This window comes from Hemitrygon akajei, chromosome 22, assembly GCF_048418815.1.
Source record: "Hemitrygon akajei chromosome 22, sHemAka1.3, whole genome shotgun sequence".
NCBI lineage: Eukaryota > Metazoa > Chordata > Chondrichthyes > Myliobatiformes > Dasyatidae > Hemitrygon > Hemitrygon akajei.
The window spans coordinates 30942418-30970104 of NC_133145.1; the positions used below are offsets into that span (position 1 = coordinate 30942418).

The 27687-nt window shown below is 39.5% G+C and overlaps 1 long non-coding RNA gene across 1 annotated transcript in view; it reads right to left on the minus strand.

Annotated features, from left to right (window-relative positions):
• Positions 1 to 722: 722 nt before the first annotated feature.
• LOC140714595 (uncharacterized) overlaps positions 723 to 27687 on the minus strand; it is a 57123-nt gene continuing 30158 nt past the window's right edge. Inside the window, exon 2 of the long non-coding RNA XR_012095946.1 lies at positions 723 to 4139. This is a non-coding gene — a long non-coding RNA (uncharacterized lncRNA). The remainder of the gene's footprint in view (positions 4140 to 27687) is intronic.

Consider the following 27687-nt stretch of genomic DNA (forward strand, 5'->3'; position numbering starts at 1 on the left):
AGTTCAAGAACCCTTCTACCCTTCAACCATTTGCTTCTTGAACCAACCAAATAAACCCTCATCTCTGCAGTTTTGCAACACTATGACCACTTTGTATTAAACTGTACTTTTCTTGTTCTAATTGTGGTCTCTCTTGTAAAAGCATATGTAATTTATGTTTTTCTTCTGAATGCTGCTTATATGATGCAATATGCCCGTGTTGCTGCTGCAACTTTTTCTTTGAATCTGTGCATACAATGAGTATGTGCATATGACGATAAACTTGACTTTAACTTTGAACTACTTTTTTCCGTCAAATGTATTTTCTGCTTTTAATGTAAAAGAAGTTAACTTTTATGTTTTAAAAAAAAGTTAAACAAGCAGCCATTGTTACTCTTTTACCAAGGTCATTTCAATATTTAATCACTGGTAGTTTAAGATGTTTTAGTTGCTGCTCTGGTAATCAAAAAGGAATATTGATATCTTGTGACCCTACTAATAATGGGTGAAGCATTGGTTCTAGACTAAGAAAATGTATTTGCTTTTGCAAGGACTCTGGTGTAACATGTGGCCATGAAAGCAAGCTAACGTTTCCTCTAGAGAAGCTACCAAAATACTTCCAAGTACTGATTTTTATGGTCTATTGAAATGCAAATATTTGAATTATGGCAACCTTTAATATGCCATGCCCATGTCTTTATCAATGTTGACATTTCATATCCTCTCAAAATGAATAAATGAGATGAAATACAACACCTATTCATTTATTTGGAAAAAGAGGCACACTTTAAAATAGATATAATGCAAATTGTGCTAAGAAGTTAATTTTAGAATGGCCAGACCACAACAGAGTAGATTGGAGTGAAGTGAAGATTATCATAGATTCAGTTGATCACAATAACATTCATATTATACAGTATATGTGGAAACAAACAGGTTTTCTTATTGAATACAGTATAAATTAGCATCTCAGTGGGCGGCAGGGAGGAGGGGTGTGTGTGGTGGGGGAAAAGCAGGATATCCCAGATGGTATTGCAGCTCTGGCAAGATTGGCATCATGGAGATGGATTTTGATTTCCCAGTAGCATGAATGCGCAAATTAAACTGGGAAGATTTTATTTGTTAGGATATGAATGACCCCCGCATGCAGATCGTTTGTTTTGGAAGCGTCGCTGATGCTGACAGTAATCCACAAATTCAAATTTTTACCTACCTATAATTAGCCAGATATTCCAATAGTTCAAAGACCAAAGGAATATTTAAGTCTGATGTATGTGCTGTCTCTGCAAGAGCAGTAAATCATAGTGATGAAACTTGAGGGTCCAAGTAACTGTTTAAAGAGATGCAACAATTCTGTGCAAAATCCAATCCATAAAATTAGATTAATCTCTGACAACTAGTTTGGAAGTTTCCTTATCTACTCCATTTAAAGAACAACTATTTGACTTCATGGGCTTAGACAATTCTTTAGGCGAGTTCTGGTAGTTTGCCAAACAGGAAGAGGTTGTGACAATGGTAGAGAGCAAGTGAAATAATGGGCTCACCTTATCAAAACTAATACAAGTTTTTCAGGTCTTCATTCAAATACTTTCAATGCATTGCCTAGCTTTCCCTTGTGTCCTTCCTGTGCTAAAACTAAATTAGGATAGACAATATTAAAGATCCATGCAGCCACGTTATTTGGAAATGTAAAGTTTGGCTATTTTCTGCTCTCTAATTCAATACCTTATGCCTGCTGATGACTTGCATCTATCATTCAGAGCAAAAGTTCCTCTCTATTTGTTATTCTGAAGATAACGAATGAATCCTACATGCATAGACTCTGCTACAGGTAGGTCAGGTGGAACTTGACAGCTGTGGTGACTGGGTTGTTGTATGCCTGGTCAAGGTGTCATAGCACAGCACCTTCCAGCCTACTAAGTCTATGACGAACTCCAGCCTGTCACAGTATGCGCTCGCAGGACTGGACCCGAGTGCGGAGGAACGGCAGACTCACTCTGTCACGGTGGACACTGGCACCGACTCAGCCCAGGAGCAGATTCCCAGCCGACTCCCCATGAAGAGACGGAAACAAGAGGATAGACATAGGAATACCCTGAGATCATCAGAGGCACAACCGAGCGACACTGCGAGACGAAACATTCCCCAACACACAGTAGGATTCTGCAAAAAAAGCTAAACAAGAGTCCCCTTTAAATAATTATAGAATGCGGGAAACATATACCAATTGCAATTAGCTTGACAAGGTAAAGCTGCAAGCAGCTAGGCCTAACAGGTCAAACCATAGTAAATACATAAGCTCGAGGAACCCAGAAGGCCAGGTGCTCTACAGAAAGCTGCAAAGGCCTTCAGTGCTCATGACAACAACCACCTTATTACATTAATTTTACATTAATCCCATTCATGTTATTCTCCCTTCTTGCTTGTCTGCTCCCATCGGCTTCTACCATACAGCTACAGGCTAAGATCAATTCACAGGGGCAATTAATTTCTCTTCCAGCACATTTGTTTTTGCACATCGGGGTAACTAAAACATCTGGAGGAAGGTGGTCACATGTAGAACTTGAAAGTCCTCCTTTTTGAAAATGTGGAATAACTAAAATGCACAGACCAAACTCCAGTAAGGAAGGACTGAAATTATTTTGACCACACGGTAAGTGGTAAATACAAAAAGGACACAAAACCTGCAGATACTGGAAACTGGATCAAAAGAAACTGCTCCAATTGCTGGAGGAACTCAGCGAGTCGAACAGCTTCTATGGAGGCAAGAAGTGGTCACGTTTTTGTACTTGTTTTTGAATACAGTCAGCACACATCTTTCTTTGTTTATTATACCAGTGAATTATTACGATCTCTTACAATGAATCAAAATCATTCCTGATTCCTCCTTTAACAATGCTTTCATGTGGTGTTTGAGAGGCTGCTACATTAGGGTTCTCTCGGGGAATAACTTGAATTAATATGGTGACATTGTAAAGAGCTTCACAGAACACAAGACTGATGTGCAGTGGTTGTCATTACATAGGCAAATGTGGTAACAATTTTTGTAGCACAATTCTATAAATACCGAGGAAATGAATGATTGTTTAAGCTTTTTATGTTAATTCTGATTGAGGCAGAAATGTTGGACAGGACCAATGAAAGAAAAATACTAAATGCTTGCTATTTTTCCTTTAAATAACAACATGATGGTGAAATGCTTTTGTGAGCCCTGAAAGGTTAAATCCAATACTGTCACTATTTAAATGACATTTACATTCCTCACTGTACTTAAAAATGCTTTCTTTACTCACTTTAATGATTCTGCATACCTAGTGAGTGGAACGGAACTAAATTCTATCCTCATAAAGAAGTCTTGTGCAGTATTGAGAAACACTGCCACTTCTTTGCTGAGGAACTGAAGTAAGCTGAGCCATGGAAAGAACAGATTCCTAAAAGTCTGACCTGCTGAATTCCTTCAGCATTTTGTACATATTGCTTTGGATTACCAGCATCTGCAGTATATCTTGTGTTGCTAAAAGTCTGCTTTTTTAATGGTTAAAGCTGATTTCCTTTCACACGAAAGGAAATTCGGACCAGGCAGTAACTTTTTAGGCTATGCTTGCCCTCCAGCTTAATTATTTTATAAAGTTTCCTCCTTATGACAGAAAGTTTGCTGCATTGTTTTCATTTATTTCATTAATTAATGGCTCCTCATTTTTAGTTTGTTAGTTCTTTCCATCCTATTGTTGGAGGAAAGACTTTACTTTATTGCCACCAAACAATTGATACTAGAGCATACAATCATCACAGTGATATTTGTTTCTGCTCTTCGTGCTCCCTTAAGTACAAATCAAAGTAAATATAATAAAAATTTAAATTATAAATCATAATTAGAAAATAGAAAAGGGAAAGTAAGGTAGTGCAAGTCAGGTCCAGATATTTGGACGGTACGGTCCAGATCTGGGTCAGGATCCATTCAGCAGTCTTATCACAGTTGGAAAGAAGCTGTTCCCAAATCTGGCCGTACGAATCTTCATGCTCCTGAACCTTGTCCCGGAGGGAAGAGGGACAAAAAGTGTGTTGGCTGGGTGGGTCATGTCCTTGATTATCCTGGCAGCACTGCTCCGACAGCGTGTAGTGTAAAGTGAGTCCAAGGATGGAAGATTGGTTTGTGTGATCTGCTGGGACAAAAAAAAAATTAATGCACTGAGGTTTTAATCAACTATTTTATCAAAATAAATTTCTTTGTTCGACACACATTCTATACTGTTCTTTACATCTGTAAAGATCAGCCCTTGTTCAAACAGTCTGTCTTCCAGACATGTTACTTGCAGAATTTTGTGATGGGACAACAGGATGTGAAAGAAATTAAGTATTTAGCACAACCTAATGTCAGATCTAAATAGTCAGACGATCCAAGGTCATCGGCTGTCAGCTGAAGTGCCAACAGAGGTTGTCACATAGCAGATAGGAACTGGTGGATAAGTGGGGATATAGCTCAACTATTATTTTGGATACTTGACTTAAACAAGGTTAGAGTAAATGTTGAATTACTGATGACCCCTGGGCCCTGTGAGCCTGAACAGTACTTGGATGTTCGCTGTGCTTTCAAATTATTGTTGGCCTATTCCATTCAGCAATAATGCATCATCTGCAAAGTGAGATCAAGCACATTTAAACCAAATAGACAGACCACCCAGTAAAAATCACACCCACCCCAACCCCCTGAGCATGGAAGAAAAATAGTTAGCTGACTGTGAGAGAATGCTTGATCATTTTGATCGTTTCTTTCAACTTTTTAAAAAAATATGGAATAAACTTGTTAATGAGTTAGTGAAGGTACAGAACAATTCTGTTCTTCACTTTGGACGTGGTTGAGTCAAGATGGAAGTGGCAAATTAATCATTAACTGAAAAAAGCATAGTGAGTACAAAATTATTACATAAACATGTTTGCCAATGTGTGTCTTGTGTTACTTTGTTTAAAATGAACTCTAAAATATCCTTCAGCACAGCTCACAAAGGATTTTATTGAAACCTGATATCACACACTGCAAACAGATTGAGGTGTGTTCTCCAGTAGATTTCATTCTGATATGAGAATTGTGCTAAGAAGTTGGGAAACAGATTTAGAAGTTGAATAATGAGTTTACAGCCTCGGGCTCTTCCAAAGAATAACCCACAGCATTTCACATTTTTGACAGAGCAGAACAAAACAAACAGATACAGTGCTATGTTTCATTGTTTATCTCTGTATCCCTACACTTCTGTTACATCCCGGATAAGAAGATGAATATACATTATTGCACTATTTAGAACTAAATCTCTCTAACAAATGCTCAACTGGGCAAAATCCTGTCCAATCCAATAAATATCACAGAAGCCTCTGAAAAAGGATCAGAAGGGAATGTGATTTGAGAACAGAACCATCTGACTTAAGACATATCATTTTATCATGAATATTTACATTTCACCTAGTATGATACTTCATTTTCTTTCTGTTTTATTTCTGGATCAACCAAATGCTATTTTTATAGTTTCCTTCGAGATCCGGAATTTGCAGCTTTTTTGACTTACATTCATTTATTTATTTTTTGTTGATCATGATCTGTCCAGTGTGATGTCAGCTGTATCCTGGGCTGTTGTGAAAGTAGGTAGCAAGTGAGTACTCTCCACTGGTAATTAACAGTACTATAAAAACAGAAGTTATTTTCTTTTTCTGATACAATGAATACCGTTCAGCTTAGGGTCAGCTAATGAAAACACTCATTTTTTTGATCCAGCTGAGAATTCCAATCTTGACACTCTGGCATATTTATACAACCTCTGGCCAGTGAAGTGAAGTCATTGCTTAATATAAGGAGAGCTGGAGCTCTAACTCTAGAGAGGATGGACCATGAGGTGTGCACTGTACATGGATGAGCTTCTTTGAGTATACCTTTTAGCACGTTTGTCTGCGTCTGAGGCATTGCCAAAGCTATGGGACTTTGTTGGGTAAACTTTGGTTTTTAAAAAGTTATATTTGTAGTATCAAACTTTAAGTCCAAGATCCCCAAACTGCATGGAATCACATTCTTCACATTCATCATGTGAACATAAGACAATTCTACACTGGAGTCTTCTTTTAGTTCTTTCTATTTTGTGCTTTCTTCATCTATTTTCATACGGGTTGTTAAACCCAGTAATTCATCTATCTTCTCAAATAGAGGGAATTCTGGTGACCTTTTTTTTCAGGAAGTCTTCCAGCATCCATCCCCTAAACTATCACACTGCGTTATCCCTCGACCATTTCTGGGATCTCACTGGGCATAAATTAACTGCTGCCTTCTCTAACTCTTTGCAAAGCTTCTCACTGGCTGTGAAGATTGTTGGAATGTCCTGATATCAGGAAAGATTCTGAATAAATGAAATCCTTTGTCACTTTATGAATTCCAAAACTAACAATGTTAATTCTCTCTACAGTTAACATAGAAATGGGTAAGTCTGACACAATAGAATGATTCATTAAAATGACACCCTCTGTGTGATCACTGCATGCAAATACATCTGAAGACAAAGCAAATTGAAATGATGCTTAATAAGAACTTGATAGAACTTGGTTTCCAGATGAGCTAAAGAGCTTTCTGTGAAGTATGTGGTCTGACAAATGGCAAGCAGATTTAAAGTTTTACCAAAGAGTCAATTGGCTATTGCAGACAAATGAGACCATATTTTTAGTTTAGGATTAAATAAAATGCAGACATTCATTTCAACTATACATCTGGTAGTTCCGAGATTATGCATGCAATCCACTGTTCTCGCTCAAGAATCAATATTTACAGATGATAAACAAAAGTTTAGAATTGAGATGTTGATGCCTTATGAAATGTTGAAGAACATGAAGTTTCACAAGGAAAGGAATTTACAAGAATGGAATAAATGCGTCACTTCTATCTTGTAACATTTTATAACCTTGGCTATATATTTGAGTGTGCCAACTCTTTCTGTCTTTTAACAATGTTATGTGCTTAGAATTAACATTTTGATCTATGACATTTTTTAAAATACCCTTTGTTCTTCTGTCTATTACATCCTGTTTGTAGGCAGAAAAACAACAGGAATATTACAAAAATGACATTCCAATGCAGAAGAAAATTGGTTGCATAATTTTCAGATAGAAAGAATCTGCACAACTAATAGTCTAACATTGTCCATTTATTTCCCTCCATAAGTACTGCCTGACCTGCTCTGTTCCTCCATGAAATTCGTTGAAGCAAGCAGTCATAGGGTGAATATGCAAATTCCCTCGAACAGCATCTAAGTTTTAATTTTGTACCTGGGTTCCTGGAACTGCGAGGTAGCATCTCCATCTGCATTAATTGCTGTATTGCTGTGCCTTCCTCAAGCACTTTTGCTCTGCAAGATTAATTGTACACATTCTACTATCTCATCAATTGCTGCAGTCAGCCAAGCATCTTCTGAGAACTTCCTAAGATGTCACCTCTTTTTTCAATATGAGACACATTGTTCTGACCTCACATAATCTGGGTTGTGGTTTGTATTGAGCCACAATTGTCTTCTGCTACAGTATATCTGGTGTGAACCTCACCTTTACTTTGTCCACAACATTTAACTGTGGCAGGACTCTAAGCACCTCTATTGAAAACTATTTCTGTCTTTTAAGCATCTCCAGTTGGCCTCATAAACTTTTTATGCACGTCTATTTCAAACAACCTTTTTATTGTTGGGATAGAGCTGTAGCTTGGCTATTCATGGATCTGCAAGGGCCTGTTTGTCACCCTGTGGTAGTGCATTGTAGAAAGCTAGAATAATCAAATGAAGACCTAACTGGAAAGATTTGTCCTTCATCATTTCTGAGGCCACCCTCACAGCATTTCCTACCATTCTGATGTTCTATAGGAAGGTAGGAAATGCTGCCTGGTGGTTGAAGTCGTTTCAGAACATAACAAAGTTGTCTGCTCTGAACTGTGGTCAATTACTCATAATCAGAAGCTCACAGATGATGCACCTAACAATCTGCCCTTTGAATTTGTGAATGAGAAGTGTTTTTTTTAAAGAAATCTATCTCCAAATACCTTGAAAATATTTACCTGTCATCAGACATATTTTCTTATTGATGTGAAAGAGATTTGATCTGCCATTTTCACAAGGTCCTGATGACAGAGAAACACTTGCTTTGGTTGGCACCATTCTGGAGATTTGTGGGTCTTGCGTTCTGCATGTGCTTCCTGAGCTCTCCATTTGTCCTTAGCCAGTAGGTACGTTCTCCCACTCGGTGGAGTCAACTATTCAGGGAAACATTGCTTGCCTCTACCATTTTGTTATCAGCACTTTAGCCTGAGACCTTCACTACTCATTGCATGGACAGCACAGTGGAGTCTCTTGAAGTTGGAGAGGGGGTAGTTGGGGTTGAGGGAATTTACCCCTAACATTCTGGTAGCTGGGTACATTCCACCCCTGGCCCAAGTCAGGCAGGCACTGTGGGAACAGAGCACTGTGATCAGCAGTCACAAAACAGCATAACTTCCTGATCACTGCGGGGGATTTCAACCAGTCCAGCTTGAAGAAGTCTCTGAAAAACTGCCATCAACATATCACCTGTAGAATCAAAGCCAACCAACTTGACCACCGTTATACTACCTTCAGAAACACTTACTTAGCCATCCCACGTCTGCCCTTTTGCAAGAATGATCACCTAGTATACTTAAGCTTCCAGCATACAGGCAGAGTCTGAAGACTGCAGCTCCAGTAGTGAGGACCATGAGGTATGGTCAAGGAAAGTGAGGGAGTGCTTACAGGAATGCCTCGAATCAGTTGGCTGGACAATATTCAGGGATTCATCCTTGAATTTGAGTGAATATGCCACAGTTATCACTGACATCATCAAGACCTCGTAGATGAGTGTGTGGCTTCAAGAACGTACTGGACATACCCAAACCAAGACCTGTGAATGAACTCGGAGATTTATAGTCTGCTGAGGGCTGGAACTGAGGCATTCAAGACTAAAGATCCAGACAATGCAAGAAGTCCAGGTGCAATCTACTGAAGGCTATTTTAAGAGCAAGAAAACAATTCCATTTGAAGCTAGAAATGGAATCAGATGCACATCTGCTCTTGCAGAGTTTGCAAGCCACTACTTCCTACAAGGTGAAACCTAACATCATGAATGGCTGTGATGCTTCACTCCCAGCTGAGCTCAGCGCCTTTTATGGGTGCTTTGAAAGGGAGAATAAAACTGCACTGGTGCGAATCCCTGCAGCCTCTGGCAATCCTGTGATCTCTGTCTTGCAGGCTGACATTGGAACATCTTTCAAGAAGGTGAACCAGTGAAGGGCTCGGAAAACCTGTGCCAACCAACTGACGGTAATGTTCAAGGACACCTTCAGTCTCTCACTGCAGCAGTCAGATGTTCCCAACTGCCTCAATCATATCAATGCCCAAGAAAAGCAGGGTGAGTTGACACAATGATATTTGCTCATATCTTCTGTGATGAAGTGCTTTGAGAAGTTGGTCAAGTCCAAAATTAATTCCTGTCTAAGCAAGGAGCCAGCCCCCCTGCAATCTGCCAATTGCCACAATAGCTCTACAGTGGATGCAACCTCACTGGCTCTTCACTTGGCTTTGGACCACCTGTATAACAGGCTACTGTTTTTTTTATCACAGCTCAGCTTTCAAAACCGTCATACCCTCAGTACTAATAAACAAGCTTTAAAACATGGACCTTGTTACCTCCCTCTGCAACTGGATCCTTAACGTCCTCATCAGGAAGAATAGAATAATATAGAAATAATATCTTCTCCTCACTGACAATCAACACAAGCACACTTCAAGGATGCCTGCTTATCTCACTGCTCTACTCTTTCTACATCCAGGACAGTGTGGCTAGGGACAGCTGGAGTGCCTTCTGTAAATTTGCCGATGACACCAGTGTTGTCAGAATTACAAATGGTGATGAGGAGGCCTACAGGAGTGAACTAATCAGCTGGCTGAGAGATGTTGCAACAACGACCTTGCACTCAATGAGAGTAAGACTAAGGAATTGACTATGAACTTCAGGAAGGAGAAGTCAAAGGGACACATTCCAGTCCTCATTGAGAGATCGGCAATTGAAAGGGTGAGCAGTTTCAAGTTCCTGGGTGTTAACATCTCTGAAGATCTATCCCGGGCCTAACATATTGATACAATTACAAAGAAAGCACAACGCTGGCTAGATTTCATTAGGATTTTGAGGAGATTTGGTATGTCACCAAATACCCTAGCAAATTTCTACAGATGTACCATGGAGAGCATTCTATCTGAGTCCATCACCGTCTGACATAATGGGGAGACTGCACAGGATTGGAAAAAGTTGCGGAGGGTTGCAAACTCAGCCAGCTCGATCAAAGGCCCTAGCCTCTCCAGCATTGAGGACCTCTTCAAAAGGCGGTGGCTCAACAAGGTACATCCATCATTAAGGACCCCCATCACCTAGGACATGCCCTCTTCCCATTGCTACCATCAGGGAGGAGATACAGGAGCCTGAAGACACACACTCAATATTTCAGGAACAATTTCTTCCTTCCACCATTAGATTTTTGAATGGATAATGAATGAACCAACCAACACTATGTTTCACTCTCATTTTGCACTACCAATTTATTTTAAAAAATATGTGCACACTGTATATTTCTTGTAATTTATAGTTTTTTTACGTATTGCACTGTACTACTGCTTCAGAACAACAAATTTCATGACATATGCCAATGGTATTAAACCTAATTCTGATCGTGATTCTGATTCTGATCCCATTCACTTCTAGATTTAAGAAGGGAAAACATTTTCTCCTGCTCTTCTTTCATAGTCCTGGAATAATTAAGTTTTTTCTTCTTGGAAGATCAAGCAGGAAATACAGAAGGCAGGAAGGATGTACCTTCACGTCCAAGGGCACAAAGACTATTGTTCTAAGAGTATTGATTGGTACCCTACAAGGACAAGATAGATTCTTGTCTTCTCAGTCTACCACAATTTGAACTTATGAGGTGATTGCTTATATTGAATCAATATAATATGGCAGAAGACCAAAGCTGGGCTTCCAAGAAGATGAGCAGGGCTGGAGATGGGAGAATGGGTTATCAGTGTGGGGAGGGTAATTCTCGTCAAAGAAGTAGGCTGAGGGATGGCTGTGATGGAAGAAGAGCTGGGTGTCGTGACAGGAATGGAACTCACTGAGGTGTGGACACAGGGGTACAAAGGTAAAGCCTTTGACAAGGACACAATGTCCCACTTGTTAATAACCAGCACTCTGAGTTGCACCCTATCCCAGCTACTGCACAGATCATCTCACCCCCTCTATGGACTTTCAATGTCCATTTCGCTGTGCATCAGTTCTCGGAATAATTTTCCAAGTGACATTGTGTCCTATCTTTCTCACATGTATTTTACATGTATTAGTCCACAATATCATCGAAAAGTTGGACTTCTTATCCCTCTCTGCCTTATCTCTCACACTTCATGGCAAGTACTTCTTTCCGTTGGTGACCCGACATTGCTAGTTTAGTGTTCCGTGTTCATGAGTTAAACCTGTCTAACTCCAACATTATTGGATTCCTGTGTTTGACTAACAATCCAACCTGTGAGCAGATCCTTCAAATATACGTAAGTGCTATTATCTGTCAACATTCTTTGCTCTGTTACGAGAGTACCAAAGGATTCGCCCTGTTTCAGGTTGCATGTAGAAACCTGGAAACAATCAACTGTTTTATTTATGGATGGCTTGTAATGTGTTTGAAATGCATTTAGTGCGTTCCCTCGGGGTTCATTTGAGGATGTTCTGCTATGGTCCAGTTCTCTGCTTAAGTGACTCCTGAGATACAATAATATCATTACGCTTTTTTTTGCTCTGTTTCGTCTATCATAGTCAACTCAGTGTGAATTCTTTCTTTCACTCCCTCCATTATTTAAGCAGGTTACTTGCCAAGAAATCCAGTGGAATGGGCGTCTTTCATTTGTACATTTGTTCTCCATCTCGTTCAAATCACATAACTTGCTGTCTCTTGATGCATGTCCACGTGTTCTCTATTGGGAGGCATCAAGTGTGAAGTCCAGTATTCTGATTCCAGGAGGAACATTCAAATTACATAATTTCATTACCTGGTATAACTGAAAGTACCTCCATTATTCACTCTCCGAGATACTGGAAATAGCTAGCAATTTGTTCTATCAGGAAAAGTTCTTTATGCACGCAGCATCTAATGAGGCTAATTGGCACTGTACAGCTGCATTCTTTCCAATAGCTTCCCTCTGTAACGCTCTTCACCAATAACTGTTACAACACAAGCCAGAGGAGAGTCACAAAAAACAATCCATAGAGGCGTGGCAGTATTAACAAATTAACTATTGTCATGGGCTGATGCTATCCATAAAACACATGTTACAAAAGCAGTTGTCATAAAACACTTGAAGTTTAGCAGGGTACGGAGTTTGAAATCTAATTTTATTTTGCTTTAATACTCGCTTTACTTCGGAGTATTCTTTGCGATTCTGGAGAACCGCGGGGGGGAGGTAATCTTGGTCGAAATATATTAATTTATCCTCTAAAAGCACTCTCTTCTTACCCCAGGCCCTTCATAGAATCTCCGCCTTGGTGCTGTACCAAAAGAATTTAATTATTATTGAGCGTGGCTTCCTATCCTGGGTAGGATTTGGGACTAACACGTGGTGGTCCCACTAACACTGCTAATATATAATAGCAGTTGTCCTGCTATTTATCCCAGATACAACACTGTGTATTAATAAAAACTTATCTGCAAATTGTTCAGAATGAAAAGTTTATGTGAATTCCCCTTGTCCAAGTTTCCCTCAATTAGCATATGCTGGGCGCTTACTCATTGACTGGATACAGTAAACATTCTAATGATAGTCAAGGGGCCCAAATCAGTCTGCAAAATTTTAACATAGAAACACGGGAACATAGAAAACCTATAGCACAATACAGGACCTTCGGCCCACAAAGCTGTGCTGAACACATTCTTACCTTAGAAATTATCTAGGGTTGAGGTTCTGGTGACGTCATCATCGAGAATGGCAGTTTAAGTCACTAGCTCCTCCAGAAAAATGCGTATTAAGCCCCATTAACCCGTCAAATATAATATTTTTTGAAAAATATTTGAACTGAAAAGAGGGGCAAGAATGGGGAGAAGAAATGGAAATAAAAAAAGTGACACTGCGGAGCCTGCGTCTGAGAGGAGTGCAGTGAGCGGCTCTCCAACCTGACCACGTGCGAGTGAGGCGGCTGCTGGGCCTCGTTCAGACGAAGTGGCAAATGTCTTCGAAATCCTGAAAGAAATAATGGAGGTCCAGAAAGATATAAAGCAGCAGCTCTGTGATATTAAGGCAGAGCTCGCCAGCGTTAATCAAAAGATAGCGGTGGCAGAGACTTGCATTGAGAAGATGGAAGATCGCGTTCAAAATGTGGAACGGATACTGAGCAAGACAATAAAAATAATACATTACTAAGAAGGTAAACTGCTTGACCTGGAGGGAAGATCACAGCGGAAAAATATCAGAATCTACAACGTTCCCGAAGGAACGGAGGGCTCATCTATGACGGAGTTTGTCGGAAAGTTACTGCGGTACGCGTTGGATCTTCCCCCAGCTATGAAGCTGGAAGTCGAAAGAGCCCACCGTGCGTTAGTCCCAAAACCTACCCAGGATAGAAAGCCACGCTCAATAATAATTAAATTCCTTCGGTACAGCACCAACGTGGAGATTTTACGAAGGGCCTGGGGTAAGAAGAGAGTGTTTTTAGAGGATAAATTAATATATTTCGACCAAGATTACCCCCCCCCCCCGCGGTCCTCCAGAAACGCAAAGAATACTCCGAAGTAAAGCGAGTATTAAAGCAAAATAAGATTAGATTTCAAACTCCGTACCCTGCTAAACTTCAAGTGTTTTATGACAACGGGACGCGGTTGTACCAGACAATGGAAGAGGTGACTACAGACATGAAGGCCAGAGGGTTGCCCGTCAGCGTGACCAAAACAAAGGAAAGCCTGGCTGAGGAATTGTCCCACTCCGCTTGGGAAATAGTGCGAGAATCGAGAAAGCAGGAGACGGGAGGAGGTCGAGGGAAACATATCAGGAAGAGACCAGGAGTTTTCCAAAGACAGTCCTCACCCCCTTCAGAAGAGCCATAAGGTTTGGCTAACTTTAAAAATGTTGAAAAGCTAAAGAGAAGCAAAAGTACACGGTGATATACCTATCTTGAGAAATACTTATTATAATGTGGATTTTATATTACTTAGTTGTTATTCTTTATTTGCTCACTTACTCCTTTTTCCCCACCAAAATGAGAATACATATATATATGGGTGTGTGTGTGTGTGTGTGTGTGTGTGTGTGTATATGTATGTATATATATATGTTTATATAGGAAGAGTACACAGGGAAATCTTTTCTGTGTAATGGATTTGTTCGCTAACTTTTATGAATATTGCAATGGGGGCTCTCAACTCACAAATAGGAGGGATTATCCCCCACAGCTAGACATTTCCTTTAGCTCAACGCAGGGTCATTTACTAGAGACCTCAGCCTTGGAATCACATGTTTGTTGCCATTTTTGTTATTATTTGAGTTTCTTGGTTCTTATTTGTTCAGGGAGTAGATCAATTAAGTTTTATTCTAATTTCAATGATACATTGACAGATAAATACAGATGTCTAAGAACAAGGTAAAATTCATTTCTTTTAATGTAAATGGGCTATTAAATCTAATCAAACGTAAGAGAATTTTATCTAAAATGAAAAAAGAACAAGCCCATGTAGTATATTTACAGGAAACTCATTTAAGTGATAATGAGCATAAAAAACTAAAGAGAATGGGCTTCACTAATCTGTTTTTCTCCTCATATAAATCAGGACATAGGAGAGGAGTTGCTATTCTTATCTCAACTAAGCTAAATTTTGATATATTCTGGTAAGGGGAAAATAGATGGCAATTCAGTTACTCTATTGAATATATACACACCCCCGGGAAGTGATATTGGTTTCTTTCAGAAAATTACTGATATTATGGTAACGGAAACAGAAGGTCTCCTGATATGTGGGGGAGACTTAAATTTACAATTACAACCAAACTTAGACTCTGCCAATAGAAAAACCTATGAAACAAAATCTTTACATAAGAAAGTTAATACACTTTTTGAGGATGTTGGTTTAATTGATATATGGAGGGACCTTTTCCCTGACAGAAGGGATTACACTCACTATTCTGCTTCACATTCTGTATATACAAGAATAGACTATTTCATAACATTTGGAAAAGACGAAGACACAATAAACACCTGTGGAATTGGGACAATAGATGTAAGTGACCATGCACCTATATATTTATCTGTTGATTTTGACCAACAACCAAAGAATACTATTTGGAAACTAAATTCAAGTCTACTCAATGATCCGTACTTTAAGGAAGAATTTAAAAAAGAAATTGGTCTCTACTTAGAGTTTAATGATAATGGACAGGTTTCACCTCCCATTTTATGGGATACGCTGAAGGCGGTCTTAAGAGGGAAAATTATAGCGATATCTTCATATAAGAAAAAATAAGGAATAAGACGTTAGAGGAATTACAAAATAGGCTGAAGGAACTAGAGAAAAAACACAAATTGAATTTGGCACAGGATACATTAAGGGAAATTAAAAGAATTAGGAATGAAATAAATAATTTGGCTACGCAAGAAATCAGGAAAAATTTAATGTTTCTGAAACAGAGACATTATGAAAGTGGATCAAAATCTATGAAAATACTGGTGTGAAAACAGAAAGAAAAGATAGCAGAAAATAAAATTCATAGAATTAGGGACCCAAGAACGAAAATGATAAAAAATAAGCTAAGTGAAATTCAAGAAGCTTTTGAAGTGTTTTACAAAATGCTATATTCCAAAGTTCCAGGGGGAAGCATAACCCAAATTGACACCTTCTTGAATTCTCTAGAGTTACCCACTTTAAGCAAAGAACTAAATAGAAGGATGACTGCTGACATAACTGAAGTTGAATTAAAAGCTGCAATTAGCAGGCTTAAATTAAGCAAGTCACTAGGATCAGATGGTTATACAGCAGAGTGGTACAAAGAATTTAAAAATGAGTTAATTCCTGTTTTACTCCCCACGCTGAACTGGGCTCTAAAAAAGGCACAAATGCCACCCAGTTGGAAGGAAACAATAATCTCAGCTATACCGAAAGAAGGCAAGGATAAAATGGAATGCGGGTCATTTAGACCAATATCCGTTCTTAATGTAGATTATAGGTTATTTACCTCCAGCATGGCCAAACAATTAGACGAGTTTCTACCCATACTGATACGGAATGATCAGACAGGTTTTATACGACAATGCCAGACTCAAGACAATATACGAAGGACACTTCACATTATGGATCATATACAAAAAAATAAAATCAAAGCAATAGTGATAAGCGTGGACGCTGAAAAAGCATTTGATTCGGTTAATTGGAATTTTCTTTATAGAGTTTTACATAGATTTGGTTTCCAAGACACAATTATTAAAACTATACAGACACTATATGACAATCCTACTGCTAGGATTAAAATCAATGGATATTTATCAAATAGTCTTACCCTAGAAAGGGGCATGAGACAGGGTTGTGCATGGTCACCACTACTCTTCACGCTATATCTGGAACATCAGACAAAATGAAGATATCAGGGGAATTACTATTAAAGGGACAGAGCATAAATTGGCTTGTTATGCGGATGATATTTTGATCTGTCTAGGTCAACCAACATACTCTTTACCTAAATTGATGCAATCCTTTGAACAATATGGTCAATTATCAGGATAGAAGATCAACATAGATAAAACCCAATTACTTTCATATTACTATAGCCCACCAAGAGAAATTGAAAGTCAATACCCCTGGGCATGGCACACAGAGTCTTTCAAATATTTGGGCATCAATATGCCAAAAGATTTGGCAAAATTATCAGAATGTAATTATCAGCCACTATATAAAAAAATTAAGGAAGATGTGGCAAGATGGAGCCTGATTCCTTTTTTCAGTCTCAGTTCAAGGATTGAGTCTATTAAAATGAATATACTGCCCAGGCTGTTACTGTTATATCTCTTTCAGACCCTACCAATAGAGATTAATCAAAATCAATTCAATGAATGGAACAAGATGCTATCAAGGTATATTTGGCAGGGTAAAAGGCCTAGAGTTCGTCTCAAAACTTTGCAATTGGCAAAGGAAAAGGGGGGATGGGGCTTGCCTTCTCTTAGAGATTATTATTTTGCAGCACAGTTCAGAGCTGTGATATGTTGGTGCAACCCATCATATGACGCTCAATTGAAAAACATTGAGGAGCGGGTACTTCCCATCCCCATACAAGCAATTTTGGCTGATAACAACCTGCAAAGGTACATAAATACTATTGATAACCCATGGGTGAAATTGACTCTTAAAATATGGAAAACTACTATAAAAGAATATAATCTAGAGGGAGATATTGCAATTCTTAAATGGTGTGAATATGACTCTGATTTTACACCAAATAATTTGGATGCTAGATTTAAGGACTGGACAGCTAAAGGAATAACAGTTCTTTGCAACATAATGAAAGAAGGAACACTGTTCAGTTTTGAAATGCTTAAAGAGAAACACTTATTAGAAAAACAAGATTTTTATCGGTATTTACAGATGCGACAATATGTTAATAAGACTCTTAAAAATGTAACCAAGGCAAATACATGCTTGATAGAGCTCTTTAGAAAAGCATTTAATTCAGATAATGGTAGTAGAATCATTTCAAGGGGTTGTCAAATCTTAAAACACATTCGACTTCATACATTAAAACAAAATGGGAGAAGGAGGGATAATTATATCTGAGGAAGAATGGACAACAATATGGAGATATCAATGGAAGTGTACCAGTTCACAGAAATGGAGGGAGCTTGGATGGAAAAACTTGATAAGATATTTTATTACACCCTCTCAGAAATCCCATTATGATAGTAACCTCCCTGTTTGCTGGAGAAATTGTGGAAATCAAAATGCAAATCATTATCATATTTTTTGTGTCTGCCCTGTTATCAAAAACTATTGGAGGGGGATACACAATGCCCTACAAGACATCTTTAAATGTGAAATACCCTTGGAGAGTAAGACCATATATTTTGGATATATACCTCAAGAATGGTTGAAAAGAGATAAATATTTAATGAATATACTGTTGGTGGCTGGTAAAAAGACTCTTACTAGGAAATGGTTAGCCCAACTTTAAATACATGGATGGAAATTACAATGGACATTTACAAAATGGAGAAGATAACAGCCTCTGTTAATCATAAGCTGGAACAATTTGATTCATACTGGGAAAAATGGTTTAACTACATAATGCCTCATAGGCCTGATTTTATTCTCACAAATCAATGAATCTGTTGTTAAAAAAAGATCACTCCCTACTTGTCAATAGTTCTTTCCTTTTGCTTGTTTTTTCTTTCCAATCTTTTCTATAAGTGTATACCCCAGATAAATACTTTGTGGAGATTTTGTGATATATATGATTATATGATATATATGTACAATGTCTGAAATACATCTTATGGAAATGTTTGTTTGATGAACTTCAATAAAAAAATAAATTACAAAAAAAAGAAATTACCTAGTGTTTCCCATAGCCCGCTGATTTTCTGAGCTCTGTGTACCTGTCTAGGAGTCTCTTAAAAGATCCTGTCCTATCTGCCTCCACCACCATCACTGGCAGCCCATTCCATGCACTCACCACTCTCTGTGTAAAAAACTTACCTCTGACATCTCCTCTGTACCTCCTTCCAAGCACATTAAATCCGCCATTCAGGGCCCCAAACAGTCCTTCCAGGTGAGGCAACACTTCACTTGTGAGTCTGTTGGGGTAATCTATTGCATCCAGTGCTCCTGGTGCGTCCTCCTCTACATCAGCGAGACCCGATGCAGATTGGGAGACCACTTTGTCGAGCACCTCCGCTCCATCCGCCACAACAGACAGGATCTCCCGGTTGCCACCCACTTGAACTCTCCTTCACATTCCCATTCGGATATGTCCATACATGGCCTCCTCTACTGCCATGATGAGGCCAAACTCAGGTTGGAGGAGCAACACCTCATCTACCGTCTGGGTAGTCTCCAGCCCCTTGGTATGAACATCGAATTCTCCAACTTCCAGTAATCCCCTCCCTCTCCCTTCCCCTATCACACTTTCACTCTGCCTCCTCTTCTAGCTGCCTATTATCTCTCTCATGATTCTGCCTTCTTCTACTACCCATAGTGCTTTCCCCTTGCATTCCTTTTTCACCTCTCTGGCCTATCCCCTCTCTGCTTCTCCTCCCCCACCCCTTGATCTTTCCTCTGATTGGTTTTTCACCTGCACCTTCCCCCTCCCCCCACCTTCTTTATAGGGCCCCTGCCCCCTCCTTCTTCAGTCCTGACGAAGGCTCTCAGCCCAAAATGTTGAATGCTCCTTTCAATAGATGCTGCCCGACCTGCTGAGTTCATCCAGCTTGTTCGTACATTAAAACTGTGTCCTCTTGTGCTAGCCATTTCAGCCATGGGGAAAAGCCTTGGACTATCTACACGTTTAAAGCTTCTCATCATCTTATACAGCTCTATCAGGTCACCTGTCCTCCTCCATCACTCCAAGGAAAAAAGGCCAAGTTCACTCAACCTATTCTCATAAGGCATTCCCCTCAATCCAGACAATGTCCTTGTAAATCTCCTCTGCACCCTTTCTATGGTTTCCACATCCTTCCTGTAGCGAGGCGACCAGAACTGAGCACAGTACTCCAAGTGGGATCTGACTAGGGTCCTATATAGCTGCAACATTACCTCTCGACTCCTAAACTCAATCCCACGATTGATGAAGGCCTATGCACTGTATGCTTTCTTAACCACAGAGTCAACCTGCGTAGCAGCTTTGAGTGTCCTATGGACTTGGACACCAAGATCCCTCTGATCCTCCACACTGCCAAGAGTCTTACCATTAATATTATATTCTGCCATCATATGTAACCTGCCAAACTGAACCACCTCACACTTATCTGGGTTGAACTCCATCTGCCACTTTGCAGCCCAGTTTTGCACCATATTAATGTCCCACTGTAACCTCTGACAGCTCTCCACATTATCCACAACACCTCCAACCTTTGTGTCATCAGCAAATTTACTAACCCATCCCTCCACTTCCTCATGCAGGTCATTAAAAAAAAATCACAAAGAGTAGTGGTCCCAGAACAGATCCCTGAGGCACACCACCGGTCACCAATCTCCATGCAGAATATGACCTGTCTACAACCACTCATTGCCTTCTGTGGGCAAGCCAGTTCTGGATACACAAAGCAATGTCCCATTGGATCCCATGCCTCCTTACTTTCTCAATAAGCCTTACATCTACAGCTCTACCCTCATCAGTATGTTTAGCCACATTCTCAAAAAATTCAATCAGGCTTGTAAGGCACGACCTGCCTTTGACAAAACCATGGTGACTATTCCTAATCATAATATGCCTCACCAAATGTTCATAAATCCTTCTTCTCAGGATATTCTCCATCAACTTACCAACCACTGAAGTAAAATTCACTGGTCTATAGTTTCCCGGGTTATCTCTACTCCCTTTCTTGAATAAGGGAACAACTTCCGCAACCCTCCAATCCTCCGGAACATCTCCCGACCCTATTGATGATGCAAAGATCATCGCCAGAGGCTCAACATTCTCCTCCCTTACCCCCCACAGTAGCCTGGGGTACATCTCGTCCGGTCCCAGCGACTTATCCAACTTGATACTTTCCAAAAGCTCCAGCACATCCTCTTTCTTAATACCTACTTGCTCAAGTTTTTTAGACTGCTGTAAGTCATCCCTACAATCGCCAAGATCCTTTTCCGTAGTGAATACTGAAGCAAAGTACTCATTAGGTACCTCTGCTATCTCCTTTGGTGCCATACACATTTTTCCACTGTCACACTTGATTGGACCTATCCTCTCACGTCTTATCCTCTTGCTTTTCACATACTTGTAGAATGCCTTGGGGTTTTCCTTAATCCTGTCTGCCAAGGCCTTCTCATGGCCCCTTCTGGCTCTCCTAATTTCTTTCTCAAGCTCCTTCCTGCTAGCATTATAATGTTTTAGATCTCTATCATTATCTAGTTTTTTTTTGAACCTTTCATAAGCTCTTATCTTCTTCTTGACTGGATTTACAACAGCCTTTGTACACCACGGTTCCTGTACCCTACCATCCTTTCCCTGTCTCATTGGAATGAACCTATGCAGAAACCCACACAAATATCCCCTGAATATTTGTCACGTTTCTTCCATACATTTCCCTGAGAACATCTGTTACCTATTTATGCTTCCAAGTTCCTGCCTGATAGCCTCATACTTCCCCTTACTCCAATTAAATGCTTTCTTTACTTTTCTGTTCCTATCCCTCTCCAATGCTATGGTAAAGGAGATAGAATTGTAATCACTATCTCCAAAATGTCCTCCAACTGAGAGATTTGACACCTGACCAGGTTCATTTCCCAATACTAGATCAAGTAGAGCCTCTCTTCTTGTTGGCTTATCTACATATTGTGTTAAGAAACCTTCCTGAACACCATAACAAACTCCACACCATCTAAGCCCCTTGCTCTAGGGACATTCCAATCGATATTTGGGAAATTAAAGTCTACCACCTTGACAACCCTGTTATTATTACACCTTTCCAGAATCTGTCTCCCTAACTGCTCCTTGATATCCCTGTTAGTATTGGGTGGTCTTTAAAAAACACCCAGTAGAGTTATTGACCCCTTCCTGTTCCTAACTTCCACCCACAGAGACTCCGTAGACAATCCTTTCATGTCTTCCTCCTTTCCTGCAGCCCTGACACTATCTCTGATCAACAGTGGCACGCCCCCAACTCTTTTGCCTCCATCCTTGTCCTTTCTGAATCATCTAAAGCCTGGCACTAAAGTAACCATTCCTGCCCTGAGCCATCCAAGTTTCTGTAATGGTCACCACCTATAGATTCAAATTACATTTAGCAGCTTGAGCATGCAATTGAAGTTGGTACTCGTTTGCTGCAGTACTAGAAGGCACATCTTTAAGAATGCAATGATATGGAGAAATATCATTAAAGTTTTAGAGCTGGCTGACATAATTAGGCATTCTCTTAACATCAAAGACAGCTTTGATTCCTTAACATTAAATTACAATATTAGTTGTCCATTTCATTAACTATATATGTTATGTTTTTTGCAATGTTGATGTTATATTTGTCACTAATGATTGTGCGAAATATTTTAGGCATCTTGAGGGTGCAAAATGTGCTCAATAATTCTTTGCTATTTTTGCTTGGCTTTGGACCACCTGGACAACACAATCACCTATGTTGGGATGCTGTTCATCAAATATAGTTCAGCATTGAATATCATCATTCCCACAATCCTGATTGAGAAGGTGCAGAACCTGGGCCTCTGTACCTCCCTCTGCAATTGGATCCTCGCCTTCCTAACCAGAAGACCACAATCTGTGCAGATTGGTGATAGTATATCTTCCTCGCCGATGATCAACATTGGCACACCTCACGGGCGTGTGCTTAGCTCACTGCTCTACTCTCTATATACACATGACTGTGTGACTCAGCATAGCTCAAATACCATCTACAAATTTGTTGATGATACATCCATTGTTGGAAGAATCTCAGGTGGTGACGAGAGGGCATACAGGAGTGAGATATGCCAACTAGTTGAGTGGTGTCACAGTAACAACCTGGCACTCAACGTCAGTACTATGAAAGAGCTGCTTCCGGAAGGGTAAGACAAGGAACACATGTCAATCCTCATAGAGGGATCTGAATTGGAGAGAGTGAGTAGTTTCAAGTTCCTAGGTGTCAAGATCTCTGAGGATCTAACCTGGTCCCAACATAGTGATGCAGTTATAAAGAAGGCAAAACAACGTCTATGGTTTATTAGGAGTTTGAAGAGATTTGGTATGTCAACAAATACACCCAAAAAATTCTATAGATGTACCGTGGAGAACATTCTGACAGGCTGCATCACTGTTTGGTATGGTGGGGGGGCACTACTGCACAGGACCGAAAGAAGCTGCAGAGGGTTGTGAATTTAGTCGGCACATCTTGGGTACTAACCTACAAAGTACTCAGGACATCTTCAAAGAGCGGTGTCTCAGAAAGGCAGTGTCCATTATTAAGGACCCCCAGCACCCAGGGCATGCCCTTTTCTCACTGTTTGCATCAGGTAGGAGGTACAGAAGCCTGAAGGCACACACTCAGAGATTCAGGAACAGCTTCTTCCCTTCTGCCATCCGATTACTAAATGGACATTGAACCCTTGGACACAAACTCACTTTTTAAAAAATATATAGTATTTCTGGTTTTTGCATGATTTTTAATCTATTCAATATACATGTACAGTAATTGATTAACTTATTTATTATTATTATTTTATTTTGTGAGTTTTTTCTGTATTATGTATTGAATTGAACTGCTGCTGCTAAGTTAACAAATTTCACGTTACATGCCGGTGATAATAAACCTGATTCTGATTCTGATTCTTTAACATAACATAAGAAATAGGAGCAGGATTCAGCCATCTGGCCCGTCAACATGGCTGATCTGACCATGTACTCATTTCCATCTACCTGCCTTTTCCCCATAACCCTTAATTCCCCTACAATGCAAAAATCTATCCAAACTTGTCTTAAATATATCTGCTGAAGTAGCCTCCGCTCATTCATTGGGCTGAGAATTCCACAGATTCAGCACTTTTTGGGAAAATCAGTTCTTCCTCATCTCCATCCTTAATTTACTCCCCCGAATCTTGAGGCTATGTCCACTAGTTCTAGTCTCACCTACCAGTGGAAACAACTTTCCTGCCTCTACTTTAACTATCCCTTTCATAATTTTATATGTTTCTATAAGATCCCCTCTCATTCTTCTGAGTTCCAGTGAGTATAGTCCCAGACAACCAATTGATCTCTGGAAATCAGCCTAGTGAACCTCCTCTGCACTGTCTCCAAAGCCAGTATATCATTCCTCAAGTAAGGAGACCAGAATTGCACACAGTACTCCAGATGTGGCCTCATCAGTATCCTGTACAGTTGCAGCATAACCTCCCTGCTCTTAAATTCAATCTTTCTAGCAATGAAGGCCAACATCCCATTCAGCCTCTTGATAGCCTCCTGCACCTGCAAATCAAGTTTCCTTTCTTGATCTCTCCCCACTCTCAAGGTACAACTAAAATGATCAGATTGAGCTATGGCCTGAATGTTGATTTCTATGGCTTCATCCCACTGAAGTCACATAGATGTAGAATTGTATTACCTGCAGCAAGTCCACAGAGAATTCTACTATTTTCTTTGCTTGATTTCTAATTGTTCCTTGATCCCAAGATAAAACCCTTCAAAACTCTCAACTACATATCCCTCCATAGCTTTCTTCCTTCCCACTTCTGCAACTTCTCTACATGTACACCTTTTTCACTTTTTGTGTCAGCTTCCATTTTCCTTCAACAGCAAAGCTTTTCCCTGCTCAATACAGACACTTTGTAACTCTGCTGTCATATTTTTGCCCCATCCCAGTCCTCAAAGGGTTCTGGAAACCTTACTTCTTTAACCGAGGTTTCAAACAACTTTTTCCTACTTTTTCTTCTTGGTCATGTTCAGCTTTAAACCTGACCATCTGACATCTTAAGGATGGTTGGCTATTAATTGTAATGCACATTTTAAGTAGCTTGTACCTGCTTGGCACGAGTCAAAGATTAACTAAAAGGCATGTCATCATTGCCACTTTCCCGTTGCTCATGATTTTATATTGCATAAGTAAGTGCACACCTTGTCTATTTACAAGAATTTATGAAAAATTTATTTAATGATTTCTTATCTGAAAAGCAAATAGAAACAAAATTATTATTTTTGGTGGATAATCATTCCATTGTGTGTCGTTTTTCAATGTCCAAGCTAATTCTATCAGACCAGAGCTTGAGGTAATTCCATGCCAGATGAGGTATTATTCACTTTTCCTTCTTAAATTAGATGGCTTAAAAGTTTGCAAAGGTTGTTTGATTTAAATTATTGTTGCCTTATTGGTAGGTAAGTCCAAAATCTGTGAGTATGAATAAATGATTTTTGCAAATTACAAAATCTTTGTATGTGACTGCCCCATTATTGAGATGTTCCTCACAGTCCATGATCTAACTTTAAGTACTCGTAATCTCATTATCTCATGTTCTTGCTATTTACTGCTATTAATATTTGCGTTTGTACAGTATGTTGTCTTCGGTTGATCTTTTGCCAATGCTGTAGTAGCGTAGATTTGCTGAGTCTGCCCACAGAGAAATGAATCACAGAGTTGTATATGGTGACATATATTTACTCTGATAATAAAATTTACTTTGAACTTTGAACTTTAATGATGTCAGGAACAGACTCTGTGGATCTGAAGACCCCTGGTTTACTATATGACTGACTAAGATGCTATTATAGACATCAAAGAAACTTTATGACATAGTAGGAGGCTATTTATCCCCATAGTGCATAAGTTAAAGGAACGTTACTCAACATATCTTAACTTCTATCTTAGGTTCAAGCTTAATTGCTCTTCAACCATACACATCAATACAGCTTGAACAAAGCAGCGGTCTTCCTGGGCCAAGATGCAAAACACAGTGCTTCCAGTACTTGATCATGGCCTGTGGGTCGAGTGTCTTCAAATTCATATTCAGGGACATTATTGTTGGAGCAAGACATATATTTGCCACCCTTTCAATAACTGAGTTCTAAACACTCACTAACCTCCCAAGTAAAATATCAGCACACCTCTAATCCTTCTACTAGTCACCTTAATCTAAACTCCCATGTTTTCTCAACTCCGCCCTCCTCCCACTGCTAACCCCCAACTAAGGGAAGCAAGTCCTTTCTATTTTCCACTGAACCTTCATAATTTCCTGTCCCTCAATTAAACCTCCCTTCAGTCTCTTCTGTTGCTAAGAAGACAACGAGAACTTTGAAAATTCAATCTGTGCACATGGGAAGAATTTTCCAGTCTTGACAAGATCTTTGTAATTCTCCTCAGAACTTTCTTAAGTACATGAAATGGTAATTAACTGTAATTAGTTGTCTTAAATTAATTATTTGTGTTGTGATGCTAAAAGTAAAGCAGCCCATAATCTTAATCTCATAATTGCAATTGGGAGCTATTCAAATGCTTTTCTGAAGAGGCATTCTGCTGTTGGCTGAGGGTTGAGATTGTTAGAAATGTACTATTGAGAACTACTACTAGAAATAATTTAAACAAAAGAATAAGTTATTTAAACTTCCTATTTATGAACAGGAAACTGTAGGAAATTGCATTACTGAATGGCTTCAAACTCTCTCATTAAGTTTATGTCCACATACTCAGCAAATGGTTTATTAAAGCAATACTTCTTTGTTCCAGAAAATATACTTGTGAATGATTTATCAAAAAAATCTACATGATTCAGTTGGTCTTGTTGTTATTTCAGGCAGTCACCCACAAGCACAGGTAGGGAAGGAACAGATTTTATGCCTCCGATGCTTGTCATGTACGAAGTATCATTAGAGCTAAACTCAGAACAAACACCTTGAAAAACCAGGTCAAAAGTGTTCAAGTCAAAAGGCAAATTAATTCTTCTCAGAGTATAGAATGCAACACTACTTTTGACAACTGGCTTGGGGCCCGTTCAGTAACTTCTGTGACCTTTGGGTCAATTGTTCATAGAGTTTAATGCAAGTATTATTTGTATAATTTATATGAGAAATGGAAATGTCTGAAGCAATGATTCTCTGTACATGAACACCAATTGACAGCATAATTGTCATTTCTAGTTCCAATTCCTTATCTGGACTGTAAATACAAAAAGGGCTCCCAATGTAATTCAGGAGCTTAATTAATGGAGCATAAAATTTATGTCAAGCCAGATGGAAAGTCAACCTTTTTTTCTGTACTTGTGAAGTTGATGGGTTAATTTGAAGAGACAAATGCCCTTGCTATGATGCCAGTGCATCTTCTGCATCCATCTGAGAACACTGAGAAGTATTTTTAAACAGCTTCTTTCATTCCCACCTGGAACTCTGGCATTTGCTTTCACAGACGTTGGCCCTTCATCAAATCATAGTAGTGTGTGTAGCCCTCCGTTAGTCTCAATAGTCCATGGATTTGCAGCTTGGAAAGTTTCCAGGGCACAAGCCTGGGCAAGGTTTTTTTTTATGGAAAACCGGCAGTTGCCCAAGCTGCAAGTCTCCCCTCTCCACGCCACCGATGTTGTCCAAGGGAACGTCATTAGGACCCATACAGCTTGGCACCGGTGTCGTCGCAGAGCAATGTGTGGTTAAGTGCCTTACTCAAGGATACACATGCAAGCCTCAGCCAAGGCTTGAGCTAGCGACCTTCAGATAACTAGACAGATGCTAGACAACTAGACAAATCATAGAAATATATGGTTAAAAAAAAAGAGGATATCTGGCTCATCATACTGTGGTATCTAACATGAATTTTAGGTTAATCCTGCACAGCAAACCTTGGGCCATAAACCCTCTATGTTATCTCTTAATCTATATTATATTATTATATCAATCTCTTTAAAATACACAATGGATGAACACTTAAGATGTTTTTGATTCATTCCGAAATAATCTGTCCTCCAGCATCAGATCAGAATCCAGTTTAATATCACCAGCATATGTC